This window comes from Acipenser ruthenus, chromosome 32 (assembly GCF_902713425.1).
Source record: "Acipenser ruthenus chromosome 32, fAciRut3.2 maternal haplotype, whole genome shotgun sequence".
NCBI classification, from domain to species: Eukaryota; Metazoa; Chordata; class Actinopteri; order Acipenseriformes; family Acipenseridae; genus Acipenser; species Acipenser ruthenus.
The window spans coordinates 10,264,791-10,285,028 of record NC_081220.1 but is presented as its reverse complement, the minus strand read 5'-3'; the positions used below and the strand labels follow the sequence as shown (position 1 = coordinate 10,285,028).

At 40.0% G+C, this 20,238-nt stretch overlaps 17 non-coding genes across 17 annotated transcripts; 8 read left to right on the top strand and 9 right to left on the bottom strand.

Annotated features, from left to right (window-relative positions):
- The first annotated feature begins 492 nt into the window (after nt 1-492).
- Nucleotides 493-574, top strand: trnas-uga (transfer RNA serine (anticodon UGA)). Its single transcript has one exon. It is a non-coding gene; the product is annotated as a tRNA-Ser (tRNA).
- A 488-nt stretch (nt 575-1,062) lies between these two features.
- Nucleotides 1,063-1,144, bottom strand: trnal-cag (transfer RNA leucine (anticodon CAG)). Its single transcript has one exon. It is a non-coding gene; the product is annotated as a tRNA-Leu (tRNA).
- A 677-nt stretch (nt 1,145-1,821) lies between these two features.
- Nucleotides 1,822-2,037, bottom strand: LOC131703307 (small nucleolar RNA U3). Its single transcript, XR_009309772.1, has one exon. It is a non-coding gene; the product is annotated as a small nucleolar RNA U3 (small nucleolar RNA).
- Nucleotides 2,038-4,213: 2,176 nt separating this feature from the next.
- On the top strand, nt 4,214-4,295 carry trnas-uga (transfer RNA serine (anticodon UGA)). Its single transcript has one exon. It is a non-coding gene; the product is annotated as a tRNA-Ser (tRNA).
- Nucleotides 4,296-4,465: 170 nt separating this feature from the next.
- On the bottom strand, nt 4,466-4,539 carry trnai-aau (transfer RNA isoleucine (anticodon AAU)). The gene has a single exon. It is a non-coding gene; the product is annotated as a tRNA-Ile (tRNA).
- A 1,060-nt stretch (nt 4,540-5,599) lies between these two features.
- LOC131703319 (small nucleolar RNA U3) lies at nt 5,600-5,815 on the bottom strand. The gene has a single exon (XR_009309783.1). It is a non-coding gene; the product is annotated as a small nucleolar RNA U3 (small nucleolar RNA).
- A 2,176-nt stretch (nt 5,816-7,991) lies between these two features.
- Nucleotides 7,992-8,073, top strand: trnas-uga (transfer RNA serine (anticodon UGA)). The gene has a single exon. It is a non-coding gene; the product is annotated as a tRNA-Ser (tRNA).
- Nucleotides 8,074-8,243: 170 nt separating this feature from the next.
- On the bottom strand, nt 8,244-8,317 carry trnai-aau (transfer RNA isoleucine (anticodon AAU)). The gene has a single exon. It is a non-coding gene; the product is annotated as a tRNA-Ile (tRNA).
- Nucleotides 8,318-8,615: 298 nt separating this feature from the next.
- Nucleotides 8,616-8,697, bottom strand: trnal-cag (transfer RNA leucine (anticodon CAG)). Its single transcript has one exon. It is a non-coding gene; the product is annotated as a tRNA-Leu (tRNA).
- Nucleotides 8,698-9,377: 680 nt separating this feature from the next.
- LOC131703401 (small nucleolar RNA U3) lies at nt 9,378-9,594 on the bottom strand. Its single transcript, XR_009309862.1, has one exon. It is a non-coding gene; the product is annotated as a small nucleolar RNA U3 (small nucleolar RNA).
- A 3,237-nt stretch (nt 9,595-12,831) lies between these two features.
- trnak-cuu (transfer RNA lysine (anticodon CUU)) lies at nt 12,832-12,904 on the top strand. Its single transcript has one exon. It is a non-coding gene; the product is annotated as a tRNA-Lys (tRNA).
- A 347-nt stretch (nt 12,905-13,251) lies between these two features.
- Nucleotides 13,252-13,362, top strand: trnal-caa (transfer RNA leucine (anticodon CAA)). Its single transcript has 2 exons — nt 13,252-13,289; nt 13,317-13,362. It is a non-coding gene; the product is annotated as a tRNA-Leu (tRNA).
- A 715-nt stretch (nt 13,363-14,077) lies between these two features.
- Nucleotides 14,078-14,283, bottom strand: LOC117969636 (small nucleolar RNA U3). The gene has a single exon (XR_004662623.2). It is a non-coding gene; the product is annotated as a small nucleolar RNA U3 (small nucleolar RNA).
- Nucleotides 14,284-16,436: 2,153 nt separating this feature from the next.
- trnak-cuu (transfer RNA lysine (anticodon CUU)) lies at nt 16,437-16,509 on the top strand. The gene has a single exon. It is a non-coding gene; the product is annotated as a tRNA-Lys (tRNA).
- Nucleotides 16,510-16,856: 347 nt separating this feature from the next.
- trnal-caa (transfer RNA leucine (anticodon CAA)) lies at nt 16,857-16,967 on the top strand. The gene is made up of 2 exons: nt 16,857-16,894; nt 16,922-16,967. It is a non-coding gene; the product is annotated as a tRNA-Leu (tRNA).
- Nucleotides 16,968-17,683: 716 nt separating this feature from the next.
- On the bottom strand, nt 17,684-17,889 carry LOC117969634 (small nucleolar RNA U3). Its single transcript, XR_004662621.2, has one exon. It is a non-coding gene; the product is annotated as a small nucleolar RNA U3 (small nucleolar RNA).
- A 2,142-nt stretch (nt 17,890-20,031) lies between these two features.
- Nucleotides 20,032-20,104, top strand: trnak-cuu (transfer RNA lysine (anticodon CUU)). Its single transcript has one exon. It is a non-coding gene; the product is annotated as a tRNA-Lys (tRNA).
- Nucleotides 20,105-20,238: the final 134 nt, after the last annotated feature.

Genomic DNA, 20,238 nt, shown 5'->3' with positions numbered 1-20,238 from the left:
CATCTGTTTTCTTTCTCAGTATTAGCCGTGATTTCCTGGAAAATGTGACAGTGGCGACCTGCAAGTTTGGTCCATCCATAATTAAATACTCTACTGCAGTTACTGCTTGCTCTTAAATATAACTCTATTTAATGTATTGCAGCTGCTCTTATTTAAACTGCCTTTACATTGATTTCCACATTCCATTTTGCACTCGTTATTCGTCCGATTTGATCTCCATTCTGCTTCCAAGCTGATGGCTGGGAAGCCTATTGTTTCTGTTAGGATTAAATAGCTACGTATTTTGAAATAAAGATGTATTCATTATTATGAACGTTAACAGAAAGTATATTGTATTTACTTTTCCCATGTGTGCTTGCCTTGTACAAATCTGACAGTTTCAACAAAGGCATTTGACTTGGGTTCATTAGTTAGCCTATACTGCCATCTACAGCATCACTGCGGGAGCCGTTTACTTCTTTTGGATATTTTCACAATTAACCGTGCGAGCATGTAGTCGTGGCCGAGTGGTTAAGGCGATGGACTTGAAATCCATTGGGGTTTCCCCGCGCAGGTTCGAATCCTGCCGACTACGTAAGCTTTGTTTTTAATTGATTGTATGTGTTCATTGTTAATACATGTTTAAAGCACAGGAAGTCTGAAATATTACTGGTTGTACTTCATATCGCTTCGGTTCATTTTGTTAAAGAATGTTCATTTTGGGGATCAAACCCGCAACCTTGGCGTTATTAGCACCATGCTCTAACCAACTGAGCTAACCGGCCACACACTCAAAACTTGATACTAGAACCCGAGGAAAATAAGTCCTGCGGACATTATGATTGTTCTACCAAGATGTTCTCATGTTAAACTGAACAATAACACATTCAAAGTATTGGAAAGGCATAATTAGAGGCCTCGTCATAATGAGGCAGTTTAACAGTGTGAAGGATGTGGTGAGGTGCAGGCTTGCGGTGACTTTCTCTCATTTAACGACCTTGTGATTTGAATACTAACAAGAAAAACAAATCAAATTACCAAGCATTCGGTGGACGTTTTAAGAAATAAATGAACAAAAAGGTTTGTCAGAAGTGGGATTCGAACCCACGCCTCCAGAGAGACTGCGACCTGAACGCAGCGCCTTAGACCGCTCGGCCATCCTGACTTACACCGACGACTTTGCACAACACTGCAGTACACTGTTGAACCTCCAATGTCTGACGCTACAGTAAATCACCTGGTGTGTGCGTGAACTTATTCTTTTTCTGTTTATATTAAGGAGGGCGACCTGTTTCGTCGCATTCTATATGGGATCACAAGGACACTCCTCTTACAGACAGAAAATTTACGGCAAACAGAGCGATCGCTTCACGGTTAGAAACAAATCAGAACAGTCTGTTAGCAAATTAACTTCATGAAAAAAACACACAGGACTTACATACATGTTACAGATATTTTCGTAGACACAAAAGTTGTAACATAATTGAGTACATTTGTAAACTATCCGCCAGTAACAGACATTATCTCACATTATCTCTAGTTTCAAACGCATTATCACAGGCGGCACAATTACGACATGGAAAAAATCCAGTATATTTGTCCAGTACACCGAGATCTCTCGAACGTTTCAATGAGTCAGCCCTTAATAAACACACTCCGTGTTCATTTCTGTGTATATGACATTGTCTATACACAATACCTGCCATGTAAGCCTATTGGTATCAAACCGATCACAATTAATGTGATCCGTGTTTTCAGTCAGAATGATAGTTTTAATCAATCGTCGAAAAAGCAGCAGTGCTTTGCAACTGTAGTTCGTCTTGCGTACCTTTAGGAAAGATACCCACTCAGAACGTGTCCGCTTCCTCCAGCCCCCTAAGGAACACTGGAGCGGTCATCAATAACAGGGAGCAGTTGGCCAAAAAACAACACTCACTGCCTCCTTCACGCTCAAAAGTGAACACTCTCACTCTTCCTCGTGGATAGCGAGTCCAAACACTTTAAAAACGCATTTCGCTAGCAAATCGCTATAGAAATGATCCCTGAAAGTATTGTTTTATGGGCAAGTGGCCGACCGTCTCCCTCCAACTCTGAGTGGCACCGGTAGCTGTGCCGCTGAGAAATTAACAGGAACTTTCATATAATGCAATTGCTGTTGCCCAGTGAGGTGTTACAACAACATTTCAAACTCATTCCAAACTGCAGGCGGTTAAAAGCTTAATTGGGTTCAAGTTTCTCGTATGATTTAAAAAGTAGGAGCCAGTTGCCTCATTTGCATTGTCTGCCTTCCTCCTTTGCACTGTGAAGTCTATCAAATTTGTGCTTAAAATCTGAATACGATTCCCATTTGAATCGTGTATATTTGGTTTCCATTTTAGCAATATGCATACACACTGTTCTGTTGAGACTCCCAGGGTGTTATCTAATAAAACACCATAATCGGTTAGCACGTTCGGCTGTTAATCGAAATTTTGGTGTTTCAAGCCCACGCAGAGATGATGCTTTTTGCATTTCTTTATCGCATTAGAAAATGGCACTATAATACGTTTTTATTTCCTCCAATTACACTAAAGAAAAAGTGTGCTGTTTTTTTAATTCAAAAAATTAATTAAGAACAAATAACCCTAGTCGTGCTGTTTACAAAAACCCGGTATCGAAGCAGGGACCGTTACAGTCTAACGCTCTCCCAACTGAGCTATTTCAGCTTGACGCGATTTTGCTATCGAGACAGCATTCTTTTCGTCAATCGCCTTTTTGTCAAGCCAGTAAACCTGCATGTAATGAGAAACGTTCAACAGTTCGGAAACACCACAATAGAATCCAATGCCTTTGCAAATGTGTTTCCAAACTGTTAGTTTTTCTCCCAAATGCGGTTTCTCAAAAAATGGTTTTGCCTACTTTTTATTATTATTATTACTTTTTCCAGAGTAAGACCAAAAGGCAAACATCCAGGAAATAGTTAAACACTGCTACAGCGCTTGAACTGTCTCAACAAACGTTTAGCTCTAAAACGTGTACATTAAAAGTCTATTAACATCTTTAACACAATCATCTGTGTTCCAATAGCGGTTAATCCACATGGTGATCAATAAAGTGAATGCTGGCTTTGTTCAGATATTCGCAAGACGTTTTCACGATTCACGCATATTCTGAACAAGCACACTAGAATATGGTAATGAAAGGACAGGAAAATAACTGCTTTATTGGCTCTGGTCTTGTATCGTCACCTTGATTACTGTCCGTAAGAAAGTGGCATTAATCAAAAACCTAATTATGTAAGGTTCCCAATGCGCAAATACGCAGCATACTTAAACTTCTTCACAATCTTAAATCTTCCCACATGAATGTCAAATACGTACTGACAAGTACGGCCCTTTCCCAGTGTAACACTCTGCTGTGTTTGAACACCAACGATGGCTTGGATATGATGTATTAAACCACGATACTATTGTTCCCACTTTCTTTATTACTACCAAATGTGCTTTTCGTGTCAGCCCTTGTGGCCTAATGGATAAGGCACTGGCTTTCTAAGCCATGGATTGTGGTTTCGAGTCCCATCTGGGGTGTGATTTTGTTATAGGAGGCTGTGTGGTCCAGTGGTTAAAGATAAAGGGCGTTTAACCAGGAGGTCCCCCGGTACAAATCCCACCTCAGCCACTGACTCATTGTGTGACCCTGAGCAAGTCACTTAACCTCCTTGTGCTCCGTTTTTCGGGTGAGATGTAAATGTAAGTGACTCTACAGCTGATGCATAGTTCACACACCCTAGTCTCTGTAAGTCGCCACGGATAAAGGCGTCTGCTAAATAAATAATAATAAAATGAACATAATTATGGTAAGTTTTATTGGCATGTGATATTTTGTAGATCTTGTTATCTGCTTAGTCCGCTCAAGCTAGCCAGAACGTTCTTGAGTGCTCTGGCAGCAGCCATGAAGCAAGTCAGTTTTTCAGTTGAAATAAATAACTACTTTGTTTTTGTGGATGGGGGTGGTTTGAAAAGATCAGTTAAATAGCTACGTATTTTGAAATAAAGATGTATTCATTATTATGAACGTTAACAGAAAGTATATTGTATTTACTTTTCCCACGTGTGCTTGCCTTGTACAAATCTGACAGAGTTTCAACAAAGGCATTTGACTTGGGTTCATTAGTTAGCCTATACTGCCATCTACAGCATTACTGCGGGAGCCGTTTACTTCTTTTGGATATTTTCACAACTAACCGTGCAAGCATGTAGTCGTGGCCGAGTGGTTAAGGCGATGGACTTGAAATCCATTGGGGTTTCCCCGCGCAGGTTCGAATCCTGCCGACTACATAAGCTTTGTTTTTAATTGATTGTATGTGTTCATTGTTAATACATGTTTAAAGCTCAGGAAGTCTGAAATATTACTGGTTGTACTTCATATCGCTTCGGTTCATTTTGTTAAAGAATGTTCATTTTGGCACCATTACAAATGCTGTGGTTTCTTTAAAGAAGAAGAGCCGTGGCCCGTACGGGGATCGAACCCGCGACCTTGGCGTTATTAGCACCACGCTCTAACCAACTGAGCTAACCGGCCACACGCTCAAAACTTGATACTAGAACCCGAGGAAAATAAGTCCTGCGGACATTATGATTGTTCTACCAAGATGTTCTCATGTTAAACTGAACAATAACACATTCAAAGTATCGGAAAGGCATAATTAGAGGCCTTGTCATAATGAGGCAGTTTAACAGTGTGAAGGATGTGGTGAGGTGCAGGCTTGCGGTGACTTTCTCTCATTTAACGACCTTGTGATTTGAATACTAACAAGAAAAGCAAATCAAATTACCAAGCATTCGGTGGACGTTTTAAGAAATAAATAAACAAACAGATTTGTCAGAAGTGGGATTCGAAGCCACGCCTCCAGAGAGACTGCGACCTGAACGCAGCGCCGTAGACCGCTCGGCCAGCCTGACTTACACTGACGACTTTGCACAACACTGCAGTACACTGCTGAACCTCCAATGTCTGACGCTACAGTAAATCACCTGGGGTGTGTGTGAACTTATTCTTTATCTGTTTATATTAAGGAGGGCGACCTGTTTCGTCGCATTCTATATGGGATCACAACGACACTCCTCTTACAGACAGAAAATATACGGCAAACAGAGCGATCGCTTCACGGTTAGAAACAAATCAGAACAGTCTGTTAGCAAATTAACTTCATGAAAAAAACCACACAGGCATTACATAAATGTTACAGATATGTTTCGTAGACACAAAAGTTGTAACATAATTGAGTACATTTGTAAACTATCCGCCAGTAACAGACATTATCTCACATTATCTCTAGTTTCAAACGCATTATCACAGGCGGCACAATTACGACATGGAAAAAATCCAGTATATTTGTCCAGTACACCTAGATCTCTCGAACATTAAAATGAGTCAGCCCTTAAAAAAACACTGTCCGTGTTCATTTCTATGTATATGACATTGTCTATACACAATAACTGTCATGTAAGCCTATTGGTATCAAACCGATCACAATTAATGTGATCCGTGTTTTCAGTCAGATTGATAGTTTTAATCAATCATCGAAAAAGCAGCAGTGCTTTGCAACTGTAGTTCGTCTTGCGTACCTTTTGGTAAGATATCCACTCAGAACGTGTCCGCTTCCTCCAGCCCCCTAAGGAACACTGGAGCGGTCATCAATAACAGGGAGCAGTTGGCCAAAAAAAAACACTTGCTGTCTCCTTCACGCTCAAAAACGAACACTCTCACTCTTCCTCGTGGATAGCGAGTCCAAACACTTTATAAACGCATTTCGCTGGCAAATCACTATAGAAATGATCCCGGAAAGTATTGTTTTATGGGCAAGTGGCCGACCGTCTCCCTCCAACTCTGAGTGGCACCGGTAGCTGTGCCGCTGACAAATAAACAGGAGCTTTCATATAATGCAATTGCTGTTGCCCAGTGAGGTGTTACAACAACATTTCAAACTCATTCCAAACTGCAGGCGGTTAAAAGCTTAATTGGGTTCAAGTTTCACGTATGATTTAAAAAGTAGGAGCCAGTTGCCTCATTTGCATTGTCTGCCTTCCTCCTTTGCACTGTGAAGTCTATCAGATTTGTGCTTAAAATCTGAATACGATTCCCATTTGAATCGTATATATTTGGTTTCCATTTTAGCTCTATGCATACACACTGTTCTGTCGAGCTCCCAGGGTGTTATCTAATAAAACACCATAATCGGTTAGCACGTTCGGCTGTTAATCGAAATTTTGGTGTTTCAAGCCCATGCAGAGATGATGCTTTTTGCATTTCTTTAACGCATTAGAAAATGGCACTATAATACGTTTTTATTTCCTCCAATTACACTGAAGAAAAAATGTGCTGTTTTTTTAATTCAAAAAATTAATTAAGAAAAAATAGCCCTAGTCGTGCTGTTTGCAAAAACCCGGGATCAAAGCAGGGACCGTTACAGTCTAACGCTCTCCCAACTGAGCTATTTCAGCTTGACGCGATTTTGCTATCGAGACAGCATTCTTTTCGTCAATCGCCTTTTTGTCAAGCCAGTAAACCTGCATGTAATGAGAAACATTCAACAGTTCGGAAACACCACAATAGAATCCAATGCCTTTGCAAATGTGTTTCCAAACTGTTAGTTTTTCTCCCAAATGCGGTTTCTCAGAAAATGGTTTTGCCTACTTTTTTATTATTATTATTACTTTTTCCAGAGTAAGACCAAAAGGCAAACATCCAGGAAATAGTTAAACACTGCTACAGCGCTTGAACTGTCTCAACAAACGTTTAGCTCTAAAATGTGTACATTAAAAGTCTATTAACATCTTTAACACAATCATCTGTGTTCCAATAGCGGTTAAACCACATGGTGAATAATAAAGTGAATGCTGGCTTTGTTCACATATTCGCAAGACGTTTTCACGATTCACGCATATTCTGAACAAGCACTCTAGAATATGGTAATGAAAGGACAGGAAAATAACTGCTTTATTGGCTCTGGTCTTGTATCGTCACCTTGATTACTGTCCGTAAGAAAGTGGCATTAATCAAAAACCTAATTATGTAAGGTTCCCAATGCGCAAATACGCAGCATACTTAAACTTCTTCACAATCTTAAATCTTCCCACATGAATGTCAAATACGTACTGACAAGTACGGCCCTTTCCCAGTGTAACACTCTGCTGTGTTTGAACACCAACGATGGCTTGGATATGATGTATTAAACCACGATACTATTGTTCCCACTTTCTTTATTACTACCAAATGTGCTTTTCGTGTCAGCCCTTGTGGCCTAATGGATAAGGCACTGGCTTTCTAAGCCATGGATTGTGGTTTCGAGTCCCATCTGGGGTGTGATTTTGTTATAGGAGGCTGTGTGGTCCAGTGGTTAAAGATAAAGGGCTTTTTACCAGGAGGTCCCCCGGTACAAATCCCACCTCAGCCACTGACTCATTGTGTGACCCTGAGCAAGTCACTTAACCTCCTTGTGCTCCGTTTTTCGGGTGAGATGTAAATGTAAGTGACTCTACAGCTGATGCATAGTTCACACACCCTAGTCTCTGTAAGTCGCCACGGATAAAGGCGTCTGCTAAATAAATAATAATAAAATGAACATAATTATGGTAAGTTTTATTGGCATGTGATATTTTGTAGATCTTGTTATCTGCTTAGTCCGCTCAAGCTAGCCAGAACGTTCTCGAGTGCTCTGGCAGCAGCCATGAAGCAAGTCAGTTTTTCAGTTGAAATAAATAACTACTTTGTTTTTGTGGATGGGGGTGGTTTGAAAAGATCAGTTAAATAGCTACGTATTTTGAAATAAAGATGTATTCATTATTATGAACGTTAACAGAAAGTATATTGTATTTACTTTTCCCACGTGTGCTTGCCTTGTACAAATCTGACAGAGTTTCAACAAAGGCATTTGACTTGGGTTCATTAGTTAGCCTATACTGCCATCTACAGCATTACTGCGGGAGCCGTTTACTTCTTTTGGATATTTTCACAACTAACCGTGCGAGCATGTAGTCGTGGCCGAGTGGTTAAGGCGATGGACTTGAAATCCATTGGGGTTTCCCCGCGCAGGTTCGAATCCTGCCGACTACGTAAGCTTTGTTTTTAATTGATTGTATGTGTTCATTGTTAATACATGTTTAAAGCTCAGGAAGTCTGAAATATTACTGGTTGTACTTCATATCGCTTCGGTTCATTTTGTTAAAGAATGTTCATTTTGGCACCATTACAAATGCTGTGGTTTCTTTAAAGAAGAAGAGCCGTGGCCCGTACGGGGATCGAACCAGCCACCTTGGCGTTATTAGCACCACGCTCTAACCAACTGAGCTAACCGGCCACACGCTCAAAACTTGATACTAGAACCCGAGGAAAATAAGTCCTGCGGACATTATGATTGTTCTACCAAGATGTTCTCATGTTAAACTGAACAATAACACATTCAAAGTATCGGAAAGGCATAATTAGAGGCCTCGTCATAATGAGGCAGTTTAACAGTGTGAAGGATGTGGTGAGGTGCAGGCTTGCGGTGACTTTCTCTCATTTAACGACCTTGTGATTTGAATACTAACAAGAAAAGCAAATCAAATTACCAAGCATTCGGTGGACGTTTTAAGAAATAAATAAACAAACAGATTTGTCAGAAGTGGGATTCGAACCCACGCCTCCAGAGAGACTGCGACCTGAACGCAGCGCCTTAGACCGCTCGGCCATCCTGACTTACACTGACCACTTTGCACAACACTGCAGTACACTGCTGAACCTCCAATGTCTGACGCTACAGTAAATCACCTGGTGTGTGTGTGAACTTATTCTTTATCTGTTTATATTAAGGAGGGCGACCTGTTTCGTCGCATTCTATATGGGATCACAACGACACTCCTCTTACAGACAGAAAATATACGGCAAACAGAGCGATCGCTTCACGGTTAGAAACAAATCAGAACAGTCTGTTAGCAAATTAACTTCATGAAAAAAACCACACAGGCATTACATAAATGTTACAGATATGTTTCGTAGACACAAAAGTTGTAACATAATTGAGTACATTTGTAAACTATCCGCCAGTAACAGACATTATCTCACATTATCTCTAGTTTCAAACGCATTATCACAGGCGGCACAATTACGACATGGAAAAAAATCCAGTATATTTGTCCAGTACACCTAGATCTCTCGAACATTAAAATGAGTCAGCCCTTAATAAACACTGTCCGTGTTCATTTCTATGTATATGACATTGTCTATACACAATAACTGTCATGTAAGCCTATTGGTATCAAACCGATCACAATTAATGTGATCCGTGTTTTCAGTCAGATTGATAGTTTTAATCAATCATCGAAAAAGCAGCAGTGCTTTGCAACTGTAGTTCGTCTTGAGTACCTTTTGGTAAGATACCCACTCAGAACGTGTCTGCTTCCTCCAGCCCCCTAAGGAACACTGGAGCGGTCATCAATAACAGGGAGCAGTTGGCCAAAAAAAAAACACTCGCTGTCTCCTTCAAGCTCAAAAACGAACACTCTCACTCTTCCTCGTGGATAGCGAGTCCAAACACTTTATAAACGCATTTCGCTGGCAAATCACTATAGAAATGATCCCGGAAAGTATTGTTTTATGGGCAAGTGGCCGACCGTCTCCCTCCAACTCTGAGTGGCACCGGTAGCTGTGCCGCTGACAAATAAACAGGAGCTTTCATATAATGCAATTGCTGTTGCCCTGTGAGGTGTTACAACAACATTTCAAACTCATTCCAAACTGCAGGCGGTTAAAAGCTTAATTGGGTTCAAGTTTCACGTATGATTTAAAAAGTAGGAGCCAGTTGCCTCATTTGCATTGTCTGCCTTCCTCCTTTGCACTGTGAAGTCTATCAGATTTGTGCTTAAAATCTGAATACGATTCCCATTTGAATCGTATATATTTGGTTTCCATTTTAGCTCTATGCATACACACTGTTCTGTCGAGCTCCCAGGGTGTTATCTAATAAAACACCATAATCGGTTAGCACGTTGGGCTGTTAATCGAAATTTTGGTGTTTCAAGCCCACGCAGAGATTATGCTTTTTGCATTTCTTTATCGCATTAGAAAATGGCACTATAATACGTTTTTATTTCCTCCAATTACACTGAAGAAAAAATGTGCTGTTTTTTTAATTCAAAAAATTAATTAAGAAAAAATAGCCCTAGTCGTGCTGTTTGCAAAACCCCGGTATCGAAGCAGGGACCGTTACAGTCTAACGCTCTCCCAACTGAGCTATTTCAGCTTGAAGCGATTTTGCTATCGAGACAGCATTCTTTTCGTCAATCGCCTTTTTGTCAAGCCAGTAAACCTGCATGTAATGAGAAACGTTCAACAGTTCGGAAACACCACAATAGAATCCAATGCCTTTGCAAATGTGTTTCCAAACTGTTAGTTTTTCTCCCAAATGCGGTTTCTCAAAAAATGGTTTTGCCTACTTTTTTATTATTATTATTACTTTTTCCAGAGTAAGACCAAAAGGCAAACATCCAGGAAATAGTTAAACACTGCTACAGCGCTTGAACTGTCTCAACAAACGTTTAGCTCTAAAATGTGTACATTAAAAGTCTATTAACATCTTTAACACAATCATCTGTGTTCCAATAGCGGTTAATCCACATGGTGATCAATAAAGTGAAAGCTGGCTTTGTTCACATATTCGCAAGATGTTTTCACGATTCACGCATATTCTGAACAAGCACACAAGAATATGGTAATGAAAGGACAGGAAAATAACTGCGTCACCTTGATTACTGTCCGTAAGAAAGTGGCATTAATCAAAAACCTAATTATGTAAGGTTCCCAATGCGCAAATACGCAGCATATTTAAACTTCTTCACAATCTTAAATCTTCCCACATGAATGTCAAATACGTACTGACAAGTACGGCCCTTTCCCAGTGTAACACTCTGCTGTGTTTGAACACCAACGATGGCTTGGATATGATGTATTAAACCACGATACTATTGTTCCCACTTTCTTTATTACTACCAAATGTGCATTTCGTGTCAGCCCTTGTGGCCTAATGGATAAGGCACTGGCTTTCTAAGCCATGGATTGTGGTTTCGAGTCCCATCTGGGGTGTGATTTTGTTATAGGAGGCTGTGTGGTCCAGTGGTTAAAGATAAAGGGCTTTTAACCAGGAGGTCCCCCGGTACAAATACCACCTCAGCCACTGACTCATTGTGTGACCCTGAGCAAGTCACTTAACCTCCTTGTGCTCCGTTTTTCGGGTGAGATGTAAATGTAAGTGACTCTACAGCTGATGCATAGTTCACACACCCTAGTCTCTGTAAGTCGCCACGGATAAAGGCGTCTGCTAAATAAATAATAATAAAATGAACATAATTATGGTAAGTTTTATTGGCATGTGATATTTTGTAGATCTTGTTATCTGCTTAGTCCGCTCACGCTAGCCAGAACGTGCTCGAGTGCTCTGGCAGCAGCCATGAAGCAAGTCAGTTTTTCAGCTGAAATAAATATCTACTTTGTTTTTGTGGATGGGGGTGTTTTGAAAAGATCAGTTAAATAGCTACGTATTTTGAAATAAAGATGTATTCATTATTATGAACGTTAACAGAAAGTATATTGTATTATTATTTCCCACGTGTGCTTGACTTGTACAAATCTGATAGAGTTTAAACAAAGGCATTTGACTTCGGTTCATTATTTAGCCTATACTGCCATCTGCAGCATTACTGCGGGTGTCGTTTGCTTCTTTTGACAATAATACGGCTGTTTTCACGGAAAACCATGAGAGCATGTAGCCGTGGCCGAGTGGTTAATGAACAAACAGAGCTGTCAGAAATGGAATTCGAAATCACGCTTCCAGGGTGACTGTGATCTGAACGCAGCGCCATAGCTCGCTCAACCATCCTGAATTACACACGTCTTTTTACAACATTGCAGTACACTGCTGAACCTCCGATGTCTGACGCTGCAGTAAATCAACTCGTGTGTGTGTGTGTACTTATTCTTTTTCTGTTTATATGAAGGAGGGCGACCTGTTTTGTCGCATTCTATATGGGATTGTAGCAGTCACACCCAGTGATGCCCAGTGAGAGTCCTAATACCGACACTACTAAAAACAAATTAAAAGGTTTGGAATAGGAATGACAACAGAATGACAAAGGCAGAATAACAATTCACAAAGCTATATTACAATGATCCAAGATTCACATAAATCAGTTCAAATAACTATACAATAAAATGTATTAAAGTTGTACTAAAAACAAGGAGGGGAAGTTGAATAAAGCCAGCCAATAGCCACATTTTAAAAGCATGGGGTATTAGACCAACATATAGCAGCGATTACACTTCTCATTAAGAGTGCTAGGTGATTGGAAACAGCTCTTCCCAGCAAGGGTTCAACAACAAAAGCCAGATTGTTAATACACACAAGTTTTAACAGTATTAGGGAACGTTAGCTGCAACATTGCAGGCTTAACTATATTAGAGCAATTCAACAGCAATACAAGTTTAGTTAAGATAATTAGCAGCAACGTTCAGGTTTAGCAGCGGTGTAGCATAAGTAAACAGAACCAAAAGGTGTGGGGACATTTACCTGCTGCTGGAACACTTTTAATCTAACAAAACAAAATTGATGAGAACGGGATTTAACCACACGTCTCAGAGCTTTATTCAACAGACTAGCTCTCGAATTATCCAACACTTTACTTTTGGAATATACTCACACGGCTGTAACACCGCAGACACAGAAACAGCGCGTCTCCAGAACACTCATCTACAGCAGCAGCACACCGAATCTCAGGTCCCACGCACCTGTCGGTACTTCCTCTCTCGCCCCGCCTGAAACAAAGAAACTTTCTCCTGTCAGCCCGGCTAGCTCAGTCGGTAGAGCATGAGACTCTTAATCTCAGGGTCGTGGGTTCGAGCCCCACGTTGGGCGTCCTTTTTAAATACAAATTGTAGATGTTTCTTCGAGGCAACGGAGCAATGTCTGATTCTGTTCACATTGTATAAAGTATTGCAACACAATTACTTATTGGTCATTGTCATATAGCAATTGCTATTGTAAAATGCGTGCATCCTTTAAAGCTATACCGATATTGAAATAAAGAATCTTTCTTTCGTGGGTTGGCTTCAATCTGTTTCTTTTTTTACACTTGTCATTACATCATTCATGGAGCAAGTTTGTATGTGCGTAATAAACCCAATCGGGCCTTGATACAATAGACAACCCTAGTCTGTGCTGAAATGAAATAATGCGGTTTTCTACTATCGCAAACGCAGCTTGTCAGAATGGCCGAGTGGTCTAAGGCGCCAGACTCAAGGACTCTATCTTTCCAAAGAATTGTGTGTTCTGGTCTCCGAATGGAGGCGTGGGTTCAAATCCCACTTCTGACAGTTCACTTTTACTTATTTTTTAAATGAATAAATATGTTCATTTTACTATAAAAGATTGTTTCAAGGAAATCAACAGCTGATACCAAACTCTTGTCAGCACTCAATACCATTTTAATTTCCATTTTAAATCGGACTAAAATAGCGTTCTAACACAGATTGCATTTTTGCTGTAAACTGGCTACTTGTTGAAGTCACTGAAAAATATTTTGTGTAGAAACATGTGTTATTTAACTAAAGATTGTTTTAATATTTCAAATAACACATTACTTTGAAAAACATCTCCGACTGCCACTGGATCGTGGTCTCAGTTTGGGATCCGGACCATTGAGAACAGTACAAACGATCTGTTAGTGGAAGTAGCTTACATGAGAAATGCCCTCGTTTAACATGCTAGGATGATCGACTTCGGTATTCTCCAACTGCTGTTTACATTTTCTAACACGTTATGAGGACGAATACAAAGGTTGACAGCTTCCTTGTAAGTGGGGGTAAGCACAAGTTATTTTCAGATGTAATGTCTATTTTAAACTCAATCTAGTCCTGCGTAGTGCAAAAGACATTGCTATATTTTTATATTAGTCAAGCCCTATTTAAAATGTTCTTAAATTGTTTTAACATTAGCAATGATCAATTTAAATTTGGTTATTGATTTAAACAACTGAACAATTGTGGGCTTGATGGTTTCTTTTTTCTACGTTTCTACCGGAATGAGATACGCACTCAAAATGTGTCCCCTTCCTTCAACAATCCCCGACTGAAGATTGAAGTGGTCATTACTTGCAGCGAGTAGGTTCCCGATAACAACACTCATTGTCAGCTCGGTGCTGAGAAGAAAACACTGCCACTCCTCCTGGTGGATACCGAGACCAATCCCTTCAAAACATGTTTCATTCTAGAAATGATCCTTGCAAATATAGTCTTAACTTTTATTAGCAGACCTTCGCCCCCAACTGGCAAGCTCTACTTCATATGAAACAATGACTGGGCAACAACGAGGTGTTACATTAACAATACAAACTAACTCGAGACAGCCAAGCCGTTAAAGCATACCTTAAGTTTGTCGCGTGATACAAAAGCAAGTATTGGCATTTTTGCATTGTCTGCCTCGTCAAACAAGCTCGAGCCACAGCACACAACGCTGCTGCATCGGGACACAGATTGTGGATTTATAAGCGACTGAATAAACGAGCTGAGACTACTTTTTAAAGAAATTGAAAACATACCTCTAGTCGAAATATTTGCTATTTAGTTAATTCAATTATGTTTTAAATTTGCAAATCACAGACTACATTGCCAAAATAATAATAATAATAATAATAAAAAAAAAAAACTAATCTGATTTGCTCGTATCAAGCTGCGATGAAGCCAATGAGAATCGGAGGCTCCATTAAAGGGGAATTAGCTCAAATGGTAGAGCGCTCGCTTAGCATGCGAGAAGTAGCGGGATCGATGCCCGCATTCTCCAAATAATTTTAAAGTATCTGCGTATTTTGTCCAGGCGCATTATGGAGATAAATACAAAGTGTGACAATTCTTTGTAACAGTGACGCCCACCCTACATGTGTATTTTAATGCACAGTCTGCTAATTTGTAATAATCCACGGACTGAAAAACTGCAGCGCGTGATATTTTGTAGGTCTTCTTATCTCCTATGTCCGCTAACGCTAGGCACAACGTGCCCGAGTGCTGTAGCAGCAGCCATGAAGCAAGTTAGTTTTTCAGTAGAAATAAAGTTTTTGTGTATGGGTGTTTTGAAAAGCTCAGTTAAATAGCTACGTATTTTGAAATAAGGATGTATTCATTATTATGAACGTTGGCAGAAAGGATATTGTATTAATATTTCCCACGCGTGCTTGACTTGTACAAATCTGATAGAGTTTCAACAAAGGCATTTGACTTGGGTTCATTATTTAGCCTATACTGCCATCTACAGGATTACTGCGGGTGTCGTTTGCTTCTTTTGACAATAATACGGCTGTTTTCACGGAAAACCGTGAGAGCATGTAGTCGTGGCCGAGTGGTTAATGAACAAACAGAGCTGTCAGAAATGGAATTCGAACCCACGCTTCCAGGGTAACTGTGATCTGAACGCAGCGCCTTAGATCGCTCAACCATCCTGAATTACACACGTCTTTTTACAACATTGCAGTACACTGCTGAACCTCCGATGTCTGACGCTGCAGTAAATCAACTCGTGTGTGCGTGTACTTATTCTTTTTCTGTTTATATGAAGGAGGGCGACCTGTTTTGTCGCATTCTATATGGGATTGTAGCAGTCACACCCAGTGATGCCCAGTGAGAGTCCTAATACCGACACTACTAAAAACAAATTAAAAGGTTTGGAATAGGAATGACAACAGAATGACAAAGGCAGAATAACAATTCACAAAGCTATATTACAATGATCCAAGATTCACATAAATCAGTTCAAATAACTATACAATAAAATGTATTAAAGTTGTACTAAAAACAAGGAGGGGAAGTTGAATAAAGCCAGCCAATAGCCACATTTTAAAAGCATGGGGTATTAGACCAACATATAGCAGCGATTACACTTCTCATTAAGAGTGCTAGGTGATTGGAAACAGCTCTTCCCAGCAAGGGTTCAACAACAAAAGCCAGATTGTTAATACACACAAGTTTTAACAGTATTAGGGAACGTTAGCTGCAACATTGCAGGCTTAACAATATTAGAGCAATTCAACAGCAATACAAGTTTAGTTAAGATAATTAGCAGCAACGTTCAGGTTTAGCAGCGGTGTAGCATAAGTAAACAGAACCAAAAGGTGTGGGGACATTTACCTGCTGCTTGAACACTTTTAATCTAACAAAACAAAATTGATGAGACCGGGATTTAACCACACGTCTCAGAGCTTTATTCAACAGACTAGCTCTCGAATTATCCAACACTTTACTTTTGGAATATACTCACACGGCTGTAACACCGCAGACACAGAAACAGCGCGTCTCCAGAGCACTCATCTACAGCAGCAGCACACCGAATCTCAGGTCCCACGCACCTGTCGGTACTTCCTCTCTCGCCCCGCCTGAAACAAAGAAACTTTCCCCTGTCAGCTCGGCTAGCTCAGTCGGTAGAGCATGAGACTCTTAATCTCAGGGTCGTGGGTTCGAGCCCCACGTTGGGCGTCCTTTTTAAATACAAATTGTAGATGTTTCTTCGAGGCAACGGAGCAATGTCTGATTCTGTTCACGTTGTATAAAGTATTGCAACACAATTACTTATTGGTCATTGTCATTTAGCAATTGCTATTGTAAAATACGTGCATCCTTTAAAGCTATACCGATATTGAAATAAAGAATCTTTCTTTCGTGGGTTGGCTTCAATCTGTTTCTTTTTTTACACTTGTCATTACATCATTCGTGGAGCAAGTTTGTATGTGCGTAATAAACCCAATCGGGCCTTGATACAATAGACAACCCTAGTCTGTGCTGAAATGAAATAATGCGGTTTTCTACGATAGCAAACGCAGCTTGTCAGAATGGCCGAGTGGTCTAAGGCGCCAGACTCAAGGACTCTGTCTTTCCAAAGAATTGTGTGTTCTGGTCTCCGAATGGAGGCGTGGGTTCAAATCCCACTTCTGACAGTTCACTTTTACTTATTTTTTAAATGAATAAATATGTTCATTTTACTATAAAAGATTGTTTCAAGGAAATCAACAGCTGATACCAAACTCTTGTCAGCACTCAATACCATTTTAATTTCCATTTTAAATCGGACTAAAATAGCGTTCCTAACACAGATTGCATTTTTGCTGTAAACTGGCTACTTGTTGAAGTCACTGAAAAATATTTTGTGTAGAAACATGTGTTATTTAACTAAAGATTGTTTTAATATTTCAAATAACACATTACTTTGAAAAAAATCTCCGACTGCCACTGGATCGTGGTCTCAGGCTGGGATGCGGACCATTGAGAACAGTACAAACGATCTATTAGTGGAAGTAGCTTACATGAGAAATGCCCTCGTTTAACATGCTAGGATGATCGACTTCGGTATTCTCCAACTGCTGTTTACATTTTCTAACACGTTATGAGGACGAATACAAAGGTTGACAGCTTCCTTGTAAGTGGGGGTAAGCACAAGTTATTTTCAGATGTAATGTCTATTTTAAACTCAATCTAGTCCTGCGTAGTGCAAAAGACATTGCTATATTTTTATATTAGTCAAGCCCTATTTAAAGTGTTCATAAATTGTTTTAACATTAGCAATGATCAATTTAAATTTGGTTATTGATTTAAACAACTGAACAATTGTGGGCTTGATGGTTTCTTTTTTCTACGTTTCTACCGGAATGAGATACGCACTCAAAATGTGTCCCCTTCCTTCAACAATCCCCGACTGAAGATTGAAGTGGTCATTACTTGCAGCGAGTAGGTTCCCGATAACAACACTCATTGTCAGCTCGGTGCTGAGAAGAAAACACTGCCACTCCTCCTGGTGGATACCGAGACCAATCCCTTCAAAACATGTTTCATTCTAGAAATGATCCTTGCAAATATAGTCTTAACTTTTATTAGCAGACCTTCGCCCCCAACTGGCAAGCTCTACTTCATATGAAACAATGACTGTGCAACAATGAGGTGTTACATTAACAATACAAACTAACTCGAGACAGCCAAGCCGTTAAAGCATACCTTAAGTTTGTCGCGTGATACAAAAGCAAGTATTGGCATTTTTGCATTGTCTGCCTCGTCAAACAAGCTCGAGCCACAGCACACAACGCTGCTGCATCGGGACACAGATTGTGGATTTATAAGCGACTGAATAAACGAGCTGAGACTACTTTTTAAAGAAATTGAAAACATACCTCTAGTCGAAATATTTGCTATTTAGTTAATTAAATTATTTTTTAAATTTGCAAATCACAGACTACATTGCCAAAATAATAATAAAAAAAAAAAACCTAATCTGATTTGCTCGTATCAAGCTGCGATGAAGCCTATGAGAATCGGTGGCTCCATTAAAGGGGAATTAGCTCAAATGGTAGAGCGCTACCTTAGCATGCGAGAAGTAGCGGGATCGATGCCCGCTTTCTCCAAATAATTTTAAAGTATCTGCGTATTTTGTCCCGGCGCATTATGGAGATAAATACAAAGTGTGACAATTCTTTGTAACAGTGACGCCCACCCTACATGTGTATTTTAATGCACAGTCTGCTAATTTGTAATAATCCCCGGACTGAAAAACTGCAGCGCGTGATATTTTGTAGGTCTTCTTATCTCCTATGTCCGCTAACGCTAGGCACAACGTGCCCGAGTGCTGTAGCAGCAGCCATGAAGCAAGTTAGTTTTTCAGTAGAAATAAAGTTTTTGTGTATGGGTGTTTTGAAAAGCTCAGTTAAATAGCTACGTATTTTGAAATAAGGATGTATTCATTATTATGAACGTTGGCTGAAAGGATATTGTATTAATATTTCCCACGCGTGCTTGACTTGTACAAATCTGATAGAGTTTCAACAAAGGCATTTGACTTGGGTTCATTATTTAGCCTATACTGCCATCTACAGCATTACTGCGGGTGTCGTTTGCTTCTTTTGACAATAATACGGCTGTTTTCACGGAAAACCGTGAGAGCATGTAATCGTGGCCGAGTGGTTAATGAACAAACAGAGCTGTCAGAAATGGAATTCGAACCCACGCTTCCAGGGTAACTGTGATCTGAACGCAGCTCCTTAGATCGCTCAACCATCCTGAATTACACACGTCTTTTTACAACATTGCAGTACACTGCTGAACCTCCGATGTCTGACGCTGCAGTAAATCAACTCGTGTGTGCGTGTACTTATTCTTTTTCTGTTTATATGAAGGAGGGCGACCTGTTTTGTCGCATTCTATATGGGACTATAGCAGTCACACCCAGTGATGCCCAGTTACAGTCCTAATACCGACACTACTAAAAACAAATTAAAAGGTTTGGAATAGGAATGACAACAGAATGACAAAGGCAGAATAACAATTCACAAAGCTATATTACAATGATCCAAGATTCACATAAATCAGTTCAAATAACTATACAATAAAATGTATTAAAGTTGTACTAAAAACAAGGAGGGGAAATTGAATAAAGCCAGCCAATAGCCACATTTTAAAAGCATGGGGTATTAGACCAACATATAGCAGCGATTACACTTCTCATTAAGAGTGCTAGGTGATTGGAAACAGCTCTTCCCAGCAAGGGTTCAACAACAAAAGCCAGATTGTTAATACACACAAGTTTTAACAGTATTAGGGAACGTTAGCTGCAACATTGCAGGCTTAACTATATTAGAGCAATTCAACAGCAATACAAGTTTAGTTAAGATAATTAGCAGCAACGTTCAGGTTTAGCAGATGTGTAGCATAAGTAAACAGAACCAAAAGGTGTGGGGACATTTACCTGCTGCTTGAACACTTTTAATCTAACAAAACAAAATTGATGAGACCGGGATTTAACCACACGTCTCAGAGCTTTATTCAACAGACTAGCTCTCGAATTATCCAACACTTTACTTTTGGAATATACTCACACGGCTGTAACACCGCAGACACAGAAACAGCGCGTCTCCAGAACACTCATCTACAGCAGCAGCACACCGAATCTCAGGTCCCACGCACCTGTCGGTACTTCCTCTCTCGCCCCGCCTGAAACAAAGAAACTTTCTCCTGTCAGCCCGGCTAGCTCAGTCGGTAGAGCATGAGACTCTTAATCTCAGGGTCGTGGGTTCGAGCCCCACGTTGGGCGTCCTTTTTAAATACAAATTGTAGATGTTTCTTCGAGGCAACGGAGCAATGTCTGATTCTGTTCACATTGTATAAAGTATTGCAACACAATTACTTATTGGTCATTGTCATATAGCAATTGCTATTGTAAAATGC